The 14,908-nt window shown below is 34.1% G+C and overlaps 1 long non-coding RNA gene across 1 annotated transcript; it reads left to right on the top strand.

The window, feature by feature from the left end:
* Positions 1-2,504: 2,504 nt before the first annotated feature.
* Positions 2,505-8,019, top strand: LOC309506861. Its single transcript, XR_014208954.1, has 3 exons — positions 2,505-3,040; positions 4,026-4,113; positions 7,721-8,019. It is a non-coding gene; the product is annotated as an uncharacterized lncRNA (long non-coding RNA).
* Positions 8,020-14,908: the final 6,889 nt, after the last annotated feature.

The raw sequence follows: 14,908 nt of genomic DNA, 5'->3' as shown, positions 1-14,908 counted from the left end.
TGTGGTGCTGGTGGAGATAAAACTTACGACTGGGTTTTGCTCCATTCTGGACTCTGTTTCATCAGCTTCTTCTGGTTTGCTTGCAGCTTTTCTGGTGAATTTTTCTGGCTCGTCTCATACACCTGGACATTGAGGATTGTCAGACAAAGAAGAGAAATTCTTCCCTCGTGTTTTGAGGAACTGTTTACTGTAGCATCTGCTATACATATATATATATATTACATTTTTTACACATACATTTTTTATTGCAAATTATATTATTTAACTGAATTTAAATAGAAAAAATATTTTATTACTATTTTATGTAGCCTATTATTAGTTTTATTATTTAGTGTGTCCCCGTTTGGGGTAATAACAGCATGCATTTGAGCTTTTACGGGGTCCAGATGGATGAATGGACATTTATTTTTTATTTTATTTTATTTTATTTTATTTGCCTTTGGATAAAGGATAGTTTAAATACACACACTAATGTTCATAGGATTTGGGGGAATAATAATAAAAAAAGAACTTTATACTTTTATTCAGCAAGGATTCATTGAACTGATCAAAAATGACAGTGAAATAAAGTCAAATAAATGCTGTTCTTTTGAACTTTAATAATCCATATTCAACATTGATAATAACAAGAAATGTTTCTTATTACGCTCCAGATCATCATATTAGACTGATTTCTGAAGGATCATGTTTTGATACCCATGCGTAAATGACCTTCTTTTGCTTGATGTATCTGAAAGAAGTATCAGAGTGAGATGAAGGAGAGGTGAACCTTCCTCTCAAACATGCCTGTGGTCCGTTGCATTGCCTCCTACTGTTCTGCAAAGATGATTAATGACTGAACATCACTCAAATTCAGCACTTCTACGCTGTGAAATCGGAGAGGCCCGCGCTCGGTCCTCTTGAGAACCATCTTGCATGCCCAACACTTGTAAATTTGTGATTTTGTTAATCCACAAGCTTTGGTGTGTTTGTTTTGGCCATTTATGATATTTCACTCTGATTTGTTGTTTCTCAGGCCAAGCTTAAATCTAGATGATGAAGGTATTTACATTAAAGGCACAATATGGGATTTTTTCTCCACTAGGGGTCGCTAACCTATTTACAATAACAAAGGCGTAGATTGATGACGCAACATTTGCTATGAATTATGGATTTTGTCGTCAACGTCAAGCCGACCGATCTAATAATGTATATGGATTACTGAATACATCGATGCTTTTATCATGACTGTGATATGAAGCAGTTCGGGATTGCTAAGAGACAGCTATCAGCTCCAAACGCGATGCAAGTCCCGCGGATATAAAAGGAATATGGACATTTCATTCTACCGAACTACACGCAGAATTACTACTCACAGGTCAGTTTATTAGACAAATTAAACTTGAGAGGTAACGCAGCGCTGTTTCACTTGGTCTAACATTACACTATCACTCTAAACTGCATTTGAATGTGTTGAAATGTATGTGTTAACGTTAGTTTGCCTGTATGAGACTAGCAGTAAGCTAGCTAGCTAGATCAACATTAGAATAACATACAGATCATATTCTAACATTTTATCATTGTTGAACTATATAACCTTGATTAGTTTTATGTAAATGTGCTCACCTGTTTAATAAAGTACATGTAGGAGTTGTCGAAGTCTCGGACGTGGAGCTTTCGTTTATATAGTGTCCATGGGAGCTCTCGACATCTCGAAAACACCGCGCTGATATTGATTCTCGGTTTAGTTCTCCTTTTTTATCCAAAGTCTGCTTGCCATGGTCCATAATGTTTGAACGAAACAACAACAGCGTGCAAATAGACATTGCAAACTACACAGTTGTCCGCGTCAGTTTGGTTACTATCAGAGGGCTCTGGTTCATAGCTCTGGTTGCCATGGCAGCACGAGCGGAAACCAGAGACAACACGGATATGACGGCATTGACGGCGACATAACGGAAATAAAGACACGGTCCGTGTCTTCGAATTAAAATATTAATTTCTCTGGATTTAGAAGTTAATTGGAACTGTCGGGATAATGTAAATACACAACTTTAAAAAATATATAACATAGATATAGTGATTTTTTATATTTTTAAATAAAAAAAAAAACATATTGTGCCTTTAATAGTTGTATTTCCTCAAATTTTCTCATATTTTCTATGTACCATGTAACTTTTCTGTTCAAAATAATAATTAAACTGAGTAAATGCATCATCTTTACTTCATCCAAAACATGTTTCTGTCCAACTCTGAATGAATTTGCAGTAACATCTTCAGCTAGTCAGCTTGACATCCTTTCCATCTAAACTGGTTATATCTCTTAAGAGCAGTAGGATAACCATATTTCATCATGCAGAGGCAAAGCACAACCAAAACAATGTTTATCTGCAAAATGCATGCATTTGTTTTTATAACAAAGTTTACCTAAATAAACTTTAAAACTATATTAGTTTACCTAAAAAGAAAATTCTGTCATCATTTACTCATCCTTATGTCGTTCTAAATTCATACAATGAAAGTCAATGGGGTCCAAAATGACTTCTATGGACCAAAAAAAAAAAAAGCCATTTTTTCATTCTTTGTTTACAAAAACCTGCCAATGGTCTCTCTCCATACCGTATAGTCACAGCGTGGCATGATGCGTCATTTCAGCAAACGTTTTTCGCTGGGTTGTAAATCCTGACAAGGAACTGCGACTTCACAGATGTGATTTTGTCAGCACAATCGGGTGTAACAAAATCCTGTCTGACAGCCATTTAGGTCATTTCCTCTCTTTAAGACCCCATATTACAGCTCTCTAAAGGTAAGGACTGCCCAGAGTACAGTCCGACGAAATTGGGAATGTTGGGTAATCTAATTAGAGGGCAGTACGGGGGCCCATGGGGCCACAGACTGTGGTGAAGCAGGGAAACACTCGCCCTAAAACTGCACACCGCAGGCTCGCTGTGGTAATGTCTGAGAGGTTAATTCTTCCTCATGAGGAAAAACAGGACCTTTCCTGGACGGGACAGCCACATCCCTGCTCCGATGACATAGATGCAGAACGAACCTTTGCGGAGTGAGTCGGTGTATTCTAGATAAGGGATGTCAGTATTTACTTTTACTTTTATCGGAAAAAGAATATAAAAAAATGTGCACTAAATAACTTTTAATGGGTTAACTCTAACTTACCATTCAGTAAATGGGGTGGGGTGATGCATGTTATTTTATTGTAAAATAAAGTACTACAAGAATTATGGTTTGGGAAGTATAAAGAATGAATTATAATTAATGGTTAAACTGTATTAATTAAAATGATATTCAAGAAAATGAGTAAAATTTTGTTAAAATATTTATTTGTAACTAAAAACACAACTTAGCATACAATTTACAATGAAAAGACAGTAAAACTTTTTTTTTTCTTCAAATATATGTTTCTTTTATGCATAAATTGTTGTCTTTGTAATTGTGTGGTTGATTTTTATTGCATTTTGTTTATTTTGTTCATAGAAAGCCAGTTATGATGACTTTAAATCATTAAAATGTTTGTTTTATTTCATCACCTATGCTATGGCTGTTACATAAATACATTTAATATACAAAGCAGAATTAATTTATTCATTAATTAATTGAAAAATGTATTTCTGTTTGAAAATAATGTTTTTTATCAGGATTTATTTATTTGTAGTGGACACAGGCCTATATACTGATAAAAATGTATTATAAAAAAAAGAAAGAAAATCAATTCAACGAGACAGTAAATGTAAATATAATAAACTATTGAAAATGTAAGCGAACAATACAGGTTAGCATATAATTTAACCCTTTTTTTAATCAATTATAAGTTTCTTCTTATTTTGATATGTTTGTGACATTATTAGTTTATTATTATGGTTCCATAGAAAGCCATGATGATTTTATGTGTCCTTTTATTTTACCACGTATATTATGTCAGTTATATAAGTACATTTTAATGTACAAAACAGATTTAAGTAGATACATTCATTCATGCTTAAAATTTCTACTGTAATTTTAACAGGATTTTTTTTTTTTTTTTTTTACAGTGGACATGTACTGGGACAAAAAGAGGATAGGATAGTATAAAAGAAAAGAAAGAGAGCGAGAAGCGGAGCACAAATACAGCGAGAGAGGGTAAGACAGGAGTGATTTATGTCCTGCTATTGAGAAACTAAAATAAATCCAAACTCTGTGAGAGAAACATACAGTACGGCCTGTAAAACACAAGACATGCTCGGCCGCTTTCCCTGCCTCAACCTCAGAAGCTTACGCTCCCTCTCCGCAATGTCAAAACCAATCATTTAGGTTTTTGTGCTTAAGGATATTATCTGAGTTGGAAAAGACCTTGTTTTCTTCAGCCCGAGTTTGTTGAAGAGGGAATTGTGTGTTTGATTTTTGGAGGTCTGTTTTAAATGATCCGATCAGTAGTCGTTATTGTCAGTGTTGTGAGTCTCTCTTCTGTTAATGCACATTCTTCAGCCCATCCACTGTAAAAGTAAAAGTTGCTGCCTTAAATTTGAAGTACAATCAACTTTGGATGTTCAAGTCATTTCAACTTAAATTACATTAAACCGACTTAAAATATTAGTTGCAATTGAAATTGCTTAACTTATTTAAAGCAATGTAAAAACACACGTTGCCATAACTTATCGATCATCATTTGGGAGATACAGGTTTGCATCTGGTCGGGTGTTCGCCTGCGATGATAAATGCTAAACTTTCGCTCAATCTGTGATGCGCACATTTTATTTCGACTAATCAAAGGGCTTGATAAATGCGATACACTTCATTTAGAGAGAAAAATAGCACAGTGTGGGGCGTTTGATCAACATTATTTACACAATACGCCACAACCGTGGCAAGAGTTTGTGTCTTGGCGGACTTCGATACGCGCACACACTCGGAGACACATTCATTATCTGCTTCCGCCCGTCTTTTTAAACTGTTTATTTATGAAGGTGGAAGGATAATGATGTCTTGATTACACAGCAACAGGATTTGCCTTTGTGCGCTCTGTGACTGATGTGAAAGCGTGAGAGTGCTGTAAATAATTCATCCGCTTGATTTGTGACACTGTCAGCACAGTTTGTTGCTCTCTCCGGAACAGAACTCCAGATTTGAGATGGGAGGATCCACCAAATTCAAGGCTGGCATTCGGTGAGAAAGAAAAGGAATCATTTTTTCCTGTAATGATCATTTGCCACTCATTTTTTGACTTTTTATATCCAAAATACAATAAATTTGATCAGAATACAGTAAAAACTGTAATATTGTGAAATATTACTACAATTTAAAAGAACTGTTTTCTATTAGAAAATGTGATTCTACAGTGTCCTTCAGAAATCATTCTAATATGCTGATTTGGAGCTCAAGTAACATTTTTATTATTATCAATTTACACTGTAAAAATGATATGATCAATAAGTTGACATTTTTAAAGTTATACAAGATTTAGTCAGTTTAATGTCATTTAAGTTGAAATGACTTAAACATCCAAGTTGATTGTACCTAAAAATTTAAGGCAGCAACTTTTTTACAGTTTTGCTGCTTAATATTTCTTTATTTTATTTTCAGGATTCTTTGATGAATAGAAAGTTCAAAAGAACAGCATTTATTCGAAATTGAAATCCTTTTTTAACGTTCTTCACTGTCACTTTTGATCAATTTAATGCATCTTTGCTGAATAGAAGTATTCATTTCTTTCCCCCCAAAAAGTCGTTTTAGATGTTATCATGGCTGTGTCTCAACATATTACGCCGACCTGTCCTTGAGGGCTCAAATTTAACACCCCATGCTCGCCAGGCGTCTCTTTATAGCTTCTTCTCGCTTTTGGGTGAGCGTTTTTACACACGCTTTGTGATCCCTAGCATTTCCGCTACATCCACGTGCGGTTGACTTTATTTCCTGTGAAAATGACTCGGAATCTGGAGTTTGGATTTTTCTTGCTTTGTTCTGCTGTGGAAAGTGGACTAACACATGCTTGGCAAATGTCTGCTCGAATTTCCAAATTCCACAGCAAGTGGAGAATCTTGTTTCATTGTTTCATAATGCAATTCTAATGAAGCGCACTCACATCCCTTCGAGATCATCCTACGCTTCGCTTTCCGGTGAGAAGTTATTCTACGCCCCCGTCTGTCTGACAAAACTCCCTATTGTTCCTTAAATCATGAATTGTGTTCAAACTCGGCCAGACAACCTGACAATGAGCGATGTCTCCGTGAAGTGAAGTTCCACTGAATTCTCTGTATGCATCTGCGATATGCAGGGAAATTACCTATAAAAAGCCAGTTTCATAAAGACTTTCTCTTTGTCCCCTTAAACATCCCCCGTCCAGCCAGGCAGATGTTGGGTCAGACAGGAAGTTTCTTCCCCTTGCTCTCTGTCCTTAATGAATCTCTGGAGAGGGTCTGGATAGGGGCTGGACCTGGATCTGTCTCTTCCGTTTAAACCTTACGCTCCATTCTCCCGCCCAGCTTATGTAACCCTCATACGCTCAGTAAAACTCGCCTGAGATTCATCAACTCAGGGCCAGACCAAGCGATGGTGTGATCATACTGATACTAATATGAAGCAAAGGGTGCTGAAACCACTGCATTTTTAGAGGTCGTGACTGTTTGCACATACAAATCCAATATGTCATGTTTTTTTTTTATTACAGCTACTTGTAATTGGCATTTTGAACTCATCTGTATCATTCTGAATATTATTATGGTGTGCTTAATCTGAATGATAACTCAATGGGATTTACTGATATTTCTCATGGAGATCATGGACGAACACATCTTATGCTGATCTATGCTAATCTATATGCTAATATGTAAGTCTATAAAATTTCACAATGGGGTTCAGGCAAAATATTTGAATTAAAAAAAAGTATATATATAAATATATGTGTACATTATAGATACAAAATTTGAGGTCTGTCATTTTTAAATGTTTTTTTAAAGAAATATGTTATGCTCTCCTAGGCTGCATTTATTTTGAACAAATATAGAGTAAAACAGTAATATTGTGAAATATTATTACAATTTAAAATAACCTTTTTCTGTTTGAATATATTTTAAAATGTAATTTATTCCTGTGATTAAAGCTGTATTTTCAGCATTATTGCTCCAGTCTTCAGTGTCACATGATCATTCAAAAATCACTCTAATATGATGATTTGATAACCAAGAAACAATTATTATATCAATATTGTCAACACTTATTTGAAATGTCTTTAATGTCACGTTTGATCAATTCACTAAGTATTAATTTTTTTATTATTTTTTTTTTACAAAACGTTTTATTCATTTAGCCTTCTAATTTTTTTTCTTGCTTTGAAATATGTCTTGTGAGAAATGCTGCAGTATTATTCCAATTCAGTTGAAAATGTGTCTTTCCATGTTAAAACATCTGACATTATTTATTAATATTTCTCACACTGTATAAATGGGAAGCAGCCTTTATGGGGAATAATAAAATCATATTTATGGATCTTTGACATCGAAAGGTTTGAAAACCCCTGTATTAGAAGATTCCATACAATGTCTGTCAAGTGAATTAATATTTATGGTCATTATACATTTTATAGTTACATTTTAGTTTTTCTTTTTGTAGCTTTTTTTTAAAAAAAATTTTAATTTGTGTTCCAGAAAAAATAACAGCATACAGGTTTGGAGTAAAAATGACAGTATTTTCATTTTTCCTTTAATGTTAAGCAAGCACACATATGCCGACACACTTTGACATTTCTTTGCAGAACGCAGTCTGAGGCGACACAAGCCCAGCACTGAGTGATCTGGCAGGAGCGATCGGGACTTTCAAGTGGATGCCGAAGTGTTTTAATATCCTTCTATTGTCCCGAGCCTGCGTCACGACCCTTGCGCAAGGATGGAGATGGAGCTGGCTATTAAACCACAGGCTTGATTAGAGGATGATGGGATTGTCCTGCAGTAAAATGGGGAAATGCTCAAGAGCTCGTGCACTTCCCACTCTTAGGCAAGAACAGCCAAAGTAACAGAGTAATGCCTCCCTTGAGATCTCCTGTATGTGTGTGTGTGTGTGTGTGTGTGTGTGTGTGTGTGTGTGTGTGTGTGTGTGTGTGTGTGTGACCCCAGTGAGGACAAACTATTCAGGGGTCAGAGAGTTCTGCTGTGCTGGATCACAATCTGACTGACAGCGTAGAGCGGTAAACTTGCTATTTTAGCTTGGCTCTCTCCTGACGGGTGATGCACGTCTGTTTAATGGAAATTATGTTTGCCATACCAAAGAGGCGTTTAGTGGTACCATATCCGCCTCTGTGGACAAACATAATTATGTTGTCAATATATATCATAGTATTTTATTTTTTTGATATTTTGCTTATTTTATGGTGCTTAAAAATAAAACAGTTGCTAACAACAGAAGACATTTACAAAACAGTTCTAGTACACAAACGTTTATAATTTATTGTGTTGATAAATCATAAAAGAAACATCAAATTATTCAACAGAGATGAGATTATTTGGTCTACTGACATCATTTATTTGTATAAATATTAAAATGTAATGTTTATTACGCTTCATATACCCACATTTATTTAATATTTTTACTTTTTTTAATATATAATTTAACTATAAAGGGGGGGGGGGGGGCACGGGGGCACATATATATATACATCCAAAATAAAAGTTTGTGTTTAAATAATATATGTGTGTGTACTGTGTATAATTAAATTTGTATATATAAATACACACATATGCTTGTATATATTTAAGAAAAATGTGTAATTTAAATTTAAAAAAATTATATTTTTATATAATATAAATTATATATAAATATATACAGTATATGTATGCAAATATTTCTTAAATATATACATGCATGTGTGTGTATTTATATATACAAAATAATTATACACAGTACACACACATATATTATGTAAACACAAACTTTTATTTTGGATGCGATTAATCGCGATTAATCTTTTGACAGCCCTAATATATATATATATATATATATATATATATATATATAACACGTTTAAATTGTAATTTTATCCTATGCACCTGAAAATAATTTGGGTGTGATGCACTATGGTTTTTATTAATTTAATCATAATCAAATATAATTCAATTAAATATAATTCAATATATTATATTAAATAAAATTATACTTTATAAAATAATTTAAATGTGGGTTTATGATTGTTATGCCTTAATTATAATTAAATTATAAAAAAAATAATAAATGTGGCTTTATGATATAATTATGTTGAGTTATTTCTTAATATTTTGCATCTACATTGAGTTCTAAAGTCTGAAGCCACTAGTAAAAGTAATTTTGCATACATTTTTTTTTTTTTTACTTTTTCACACAAATCCACATAACAGTTTGAATAAAGAATGACATAAAATTAACAAAATATTTAGTTTGTCACTTTTATCGACAGCAGCATATTTGCTTCGTGACCTAGAAATAGTGTCGAATTTGAAATATTTCATTTTATGTCATATTTTTTCTTCATTTTAAATGTCTCACAATCTCAAAACGTTGTTATTTCCAGGTTAAAATAAAATCATTTTTGGACCCTTCTGTATTCCGTGTAACCTGGTAGTTCACACACCTCTAACACACACACCAGTAGAGGTCAGCAAGTCCATTTACACATTAAACACAGTCTCCATCACTCCTGACTAATTAATACTGGTTGATGAGGAACTAAGGGACAAAAGCTACTGATTAATGCCATCACACTTCAACCTTGGAATAGCATATAAAGAGAGAGAGAGCCCAGCAACACGTGGGTTTTTCCTGATGAAGTTCTACCTCACATTGAGAATCCATTAGTCTGCTATAGGAAGAAATCTCCCAAGCCCACTATTAAGGACAGGGAGTCTCCAGCACTCTGGGATTTGGCCTTCGTCACAGGCACCGACAGCGAGAAGGAAGCCATTAAATCATAAAATGTTGACTTCACTTTTTGAAATGAAAGGATTTATTAAAACAGTATGCTGGACTGGGGGGTACAAAAGACTTTTAGTGATGCATTTGGCTTTTACGGTATTTGAAAGCGTTTGTGGCTGGAGAAGCCGGTGGGCGAGACTAAACTAATTGGACCATGTGACAAACAGCAGAAAGAGTCAGGTCTTTACAGTCAAATACTTTTATGATTTATTAGACACGAATTGTACCACCAACACAAAGAATAGCCTGGAGTGTTTTTTACTGCAGTCAGCGGAGTGAATCAGGACAGAGGTGTGTAAAGCACACGTCCCAGATCATCTCTGAGGACACATTCATAACGCTGCAGAATCTGTGTAAACCACGTCAGTGTGTGTATCTGAATAATGCATCAATGGATCTATCAGACACACTTCTGCTGCTATTTATTAAGCTCGTATGAATTCATTTTTTTGTGTTACATTTATATAAAATAAACATTATAAATAAGTAAAATGGACAATTCTATATATTTCAGTATATATTCATGTGCCCTGATAATCTTTAATTAAAATAACTTCTCCTGCAATGACATCTCTTCTTTTCTCTGATGATGCGTTTACTGGCCTGAGGGCGGGACAACCTGTCACTCACATGAGATCGACCAATAGCAAACCACAACCATCCAATCAATTCCCTATGGACAAAATCAAGTCCCGCCCTACATTTTTTCTTGTTCGAGAAGCCGTTTCATTCGGATATACATCACAATAGGGAAGAAAAGAGTATCGCAACTTAGGTTTCGTGCCGACTTCAAATTAAAAAATATTTGTGTGATTTACAAAAAAGCTAGAGGTACAAATGTACCATATTATTTTACCTTCTGAGCTTTTGATGAAATCTAGGACATTTTGAAGAGGCCCGGAAAATAACTGAGCATTACATTTATAAATATATGTATGTATTAATTTAATTTAGTTAAAAGGAGTTTTAAGTCGAATTTTATAGACCAAGAGAGAAAAAATGATTTAAACTGGACAACAACCAACCAAACACTTTTGATATTTTGAGACGGAATGATTCTTAATGTATTATCTGAAAATCGTGTCAGTTCACAGACCTGCAGTTTGGCAAAACTGTCCAACAGATGTTTTTATGTTGTTGAGATTTTTATATCGCATCAAATATTTCAGAGCTCAATAGCACTGTGTATCCACACATAATCAATCCTGCTGGGACAATCTAAGCTATTTGCTTTGTACTGTTATTGAGCTTATTTAGTGGAATTTACAATTGACAAATGTTTGTTAAATATAAATGTTATTATGCTGCTGTTTGCACTGCAGCTTAAGATACACTTGACACAAATCAGTAGTTTAACATTATATATCAACAGCAAAAGTAACACTCTTACGGGAACCAGCTGTTTTTAAACCATTATTTTCAGATTGCACATAAAGCAGAAACAAAGTGTGTTTGAAGCATGCAACAGTACAAGGATTTTGTTAAGAGTTCACGATTTATTTCAAAGTATGACAATTTAATGTGTGTGTGTGTCTGCGTATATACGATATATTTATATATATACAGTATACATATATATACATACATACATACATATACATTATGTATATGTGTATATCAGTCACTTATCAGATGTTTTTTGCAAGTACTTAAAAAATTATGTACAGAAGTCATGGGTGCAAAAGGAGATATTTGTGTACATGAGACGTTTCTTTAGTTTGTAAAGTCCATAGTTCAAGCAGACCCGGACTTTGACGCATCAGAAATGTAGTGCATAGCATAGTGCAATCACACCCATATTTATCCCATAATATATCTCATAATTATTTGATGTTAACACATTTTACAACAGAAATAACTAGCATGCAATAATAAATAATAATGCTTATGAAAAGCCATGGAGTTTAAAACCTAAGAAAAATATATACGGATTCTACAGTGCAGAGTAAATTATGAAAATACTGAAAAATATCTGCATGGAACAGACTACATAAAATGTATTCAGATAGATATGCTCTGTAATGTTGCGGTGGATCTTTTCGTTGAAAGGGCAAACTTGTGTATTTCAGGGCTGAAATCTATTTCATATCATTCACGCTTACAAACTGAATGACTGTTTTTCATTTAATATGTATATATATGGCCATTTAGTGTCACATAAAGAAGTGAAGTCAAAAAGTTGATTAAATAGGTGAAGAAGATACACTTTCATTCATTCGTTTAAATTTAAACCTTTTGAAGATATTAAAATCATGCAGGTCAATTTAATTATTTATTTATTGCTAATTTAGTTTAAGTTTGGTATTTCCCATGCACTTTGATACAGGAATATTGAATCTGCGTTTAACTTGATATTGGCTTCTGGGATTTGAACTATTGAGCATTGAAATTTGTAGTTATACAATATAATATAATATACAATTTATTTATTGAAATTCTAATTTAGGTCAAAAGTTTTGAGTTGAATTGAAGCTGAATTTTACAAACCAAGAATTTAAAAAGTCTTTAAACTGTTTTTAATTAACATTTTTAAATAATAATGATTTATTTGAATCTATTGTCAGCTCTAACACTTGTAATTTCTGTGTTATAGGTTTAACGAAGCAAAATCTCTCCTCTAGATCCTGCTGAAGAACTGTATTTTCTCTCAGCGTCTGAGCAGCGTGTCTCTAGATTTAACATGTTGCACTGTTGGTAATGTATCGTGCTCGTGCTCCCTCTTTTCTTGCGGTCACCTGATAAGTGAAACCCTCACATATCACTGCTTTTCTAGATCTGATCAGGCCTCAGTAAAGAGTGCATGACAGATATCCAAAGAGAGAAACCACATATGAAAACAAACTTTGCGTAAACAGCATCCACACGTCTCAAAAACTCTCCTGATAATTGGACTAATAAGCAGGATAAACAGAGAACTGGCAGTACTCACCCGAGACTGTGTGACAGGGTGCTTTGAGAGATGAGAATGACCGTCTCTCGTCTTCTCCGCTCTCTCTAAATAAGGCCCTGACTCCACACTCTTTTCCCCATCTGCTAAAGCTATTTCCCCCAAAAGGCATCTGATTTCCTCTCCGTCTTTTACCCATGAGCAGAGAAAGGCCCTGCTCTGTGTGCCGTTACACCGCATCGGTCTGTATGGGTGAAACCTTTGGGACGTCTTGAATGGCGATGCTGTTAGTTCTGCTCGAGTAGTGTGTGCCGCGATGAGCACTGTTACTCTGATTAAAACAGTGATACACTACCATGACTGTAAATTACAACTAATGTATATTCCATAAAGAATATTTTATTCATTTTAGTGGGCTGGGAAGTTGTTGAAATGATATGGGATATATTGTCGGATATATGCATATGTGTGTGTGTGTGTACTTTCGTAGACAGTTTATACACTGTATAACAAAACATTCTTAGTTTTAACCGCATTTCCTTAAACTAATCAAAAAGAAAATACACTAACCTAACTGCCTAACCAAAAAGCAATATATTTACAAAACCTATTTTCAAAGCCCAGTGAACAAATTGAGAGGGACGAAATCAGTGTCGGAAAACAGGCAAATGTAAAATACAACAAACACAGACAAACACAAATACACAACATTTCCAACTTAAACAGTCAGTACTCACAGTCTCTAATACACTTTTAACACATACAAACTCTCTTATTACACACTATAAACATATATACGAATACACTAATACAAACTCTCTTAAAACTCTGCACTATACAATCCAACTCTTTCTGCTCAGGACACAAAGATGTTGTGATGATGACATGCTTTTTAAAGTACTGTGCACCAATCAGGACATAGCATCAATCAGCCTGCAGGAACCAATCAGAGGACATTCCTGCACGTGCGCGCGCACACACACACACACACATACTCCCAAAACAACAGAGGTACAACAAAACACATAAACAAACCATAAGGTCCTAACTATTTATATATATTTATATATATATCACCTTAATATTTAGTTGGAATATTTTTTCAGGATTCATTGATGATAAAAAGTTAAAGAGAACAGGATTTATTCAAAATATAAATGTTTTCTAACAATATAAATCTTTACTATCACTTTTTATCAAGATAACACATCCTTTCTGAATAAAAGTATTCATTTCTTTCAAAAAAAGAAAGAAGAAAATGTGTAGTGTATATTGTATATTGTTACAAAGATTTATATATATATATATATATATACACACTACCTTAAAAAAAAAAAAAGATATTAATACTTTTTTTTAACTTCAAAGTGTGCATTTAACTGATAATAAGACATTTATAAATTAAATATATCATGGTTTCCACAAATATATGAAGCAGCACAACTGTTTTCAACATTGATAATAATATGTTTCTTGAGCATCAAATCATCATATTAGAATGATTTCTGAAGGATCATGTGACACTGAAGACTGGAGTAATGATGCTGAAAATACAGCTTTGACATCACAGGAATAAATTACATTTTAAAAGATTTTAAAAATGGAAATTTCCAATTGTAATAATAGTCCACACTATTATTGTTACTATATTTTTGATGAAACGTTATTTATGTTATAGGTGGTTTGTCGTCCGACTACTCAGAAAGAAAAGACTCAATAGTTTGTGCAGTCATACCACCAATAGAAGAAGATCTACAGCTTAGGGACTTCTAGCACTGAGCCCCTGTCCTCTAAATCATCCTCACAACAAAGGAGAACGTGCAGAAGATCAACAACCCATTAACACTTTTAACCCCTCTCAGCTGCTCCGACCTTCTCAACAAATTCTCAAGCCTTTTGGGACCAAAGAAAAAGTAACAATTAAAAACAGCAAATCGTGAAAAAGATTTAAAGGGACAGAAATGAAAATCTATTTCTGACATGTTTTAGATGTATCGAGCTGTAAGGCTTGGACTGGCTCGATTCAGTGGACAGTTGTGGCGGGGTTCTGTGACCCAGCCTCCCTCTCATGTTACATGTCCCTATTTATAACATCTCCCACCCCTCCTTCAGTCC

Source organism: Leuciscus leuciscus, assembly GCF_965113295.1.
Source record: "Leuciscus leuciscus genome assembly, chromosome: 9".
In the NCBI taxonomy this organism is placed as follows: Eukaryota; Metazoa; Chordata; class Actinopteri; order Cypriniformes; family Leuciscidae; genus Leuciscus; species Leuciscus leuciscus.
The sequence above is the reverse complement of the archived record's forward strand: the minus strand, read 5'-3'. Positions and strand labels throughout refer to the sequence as shown.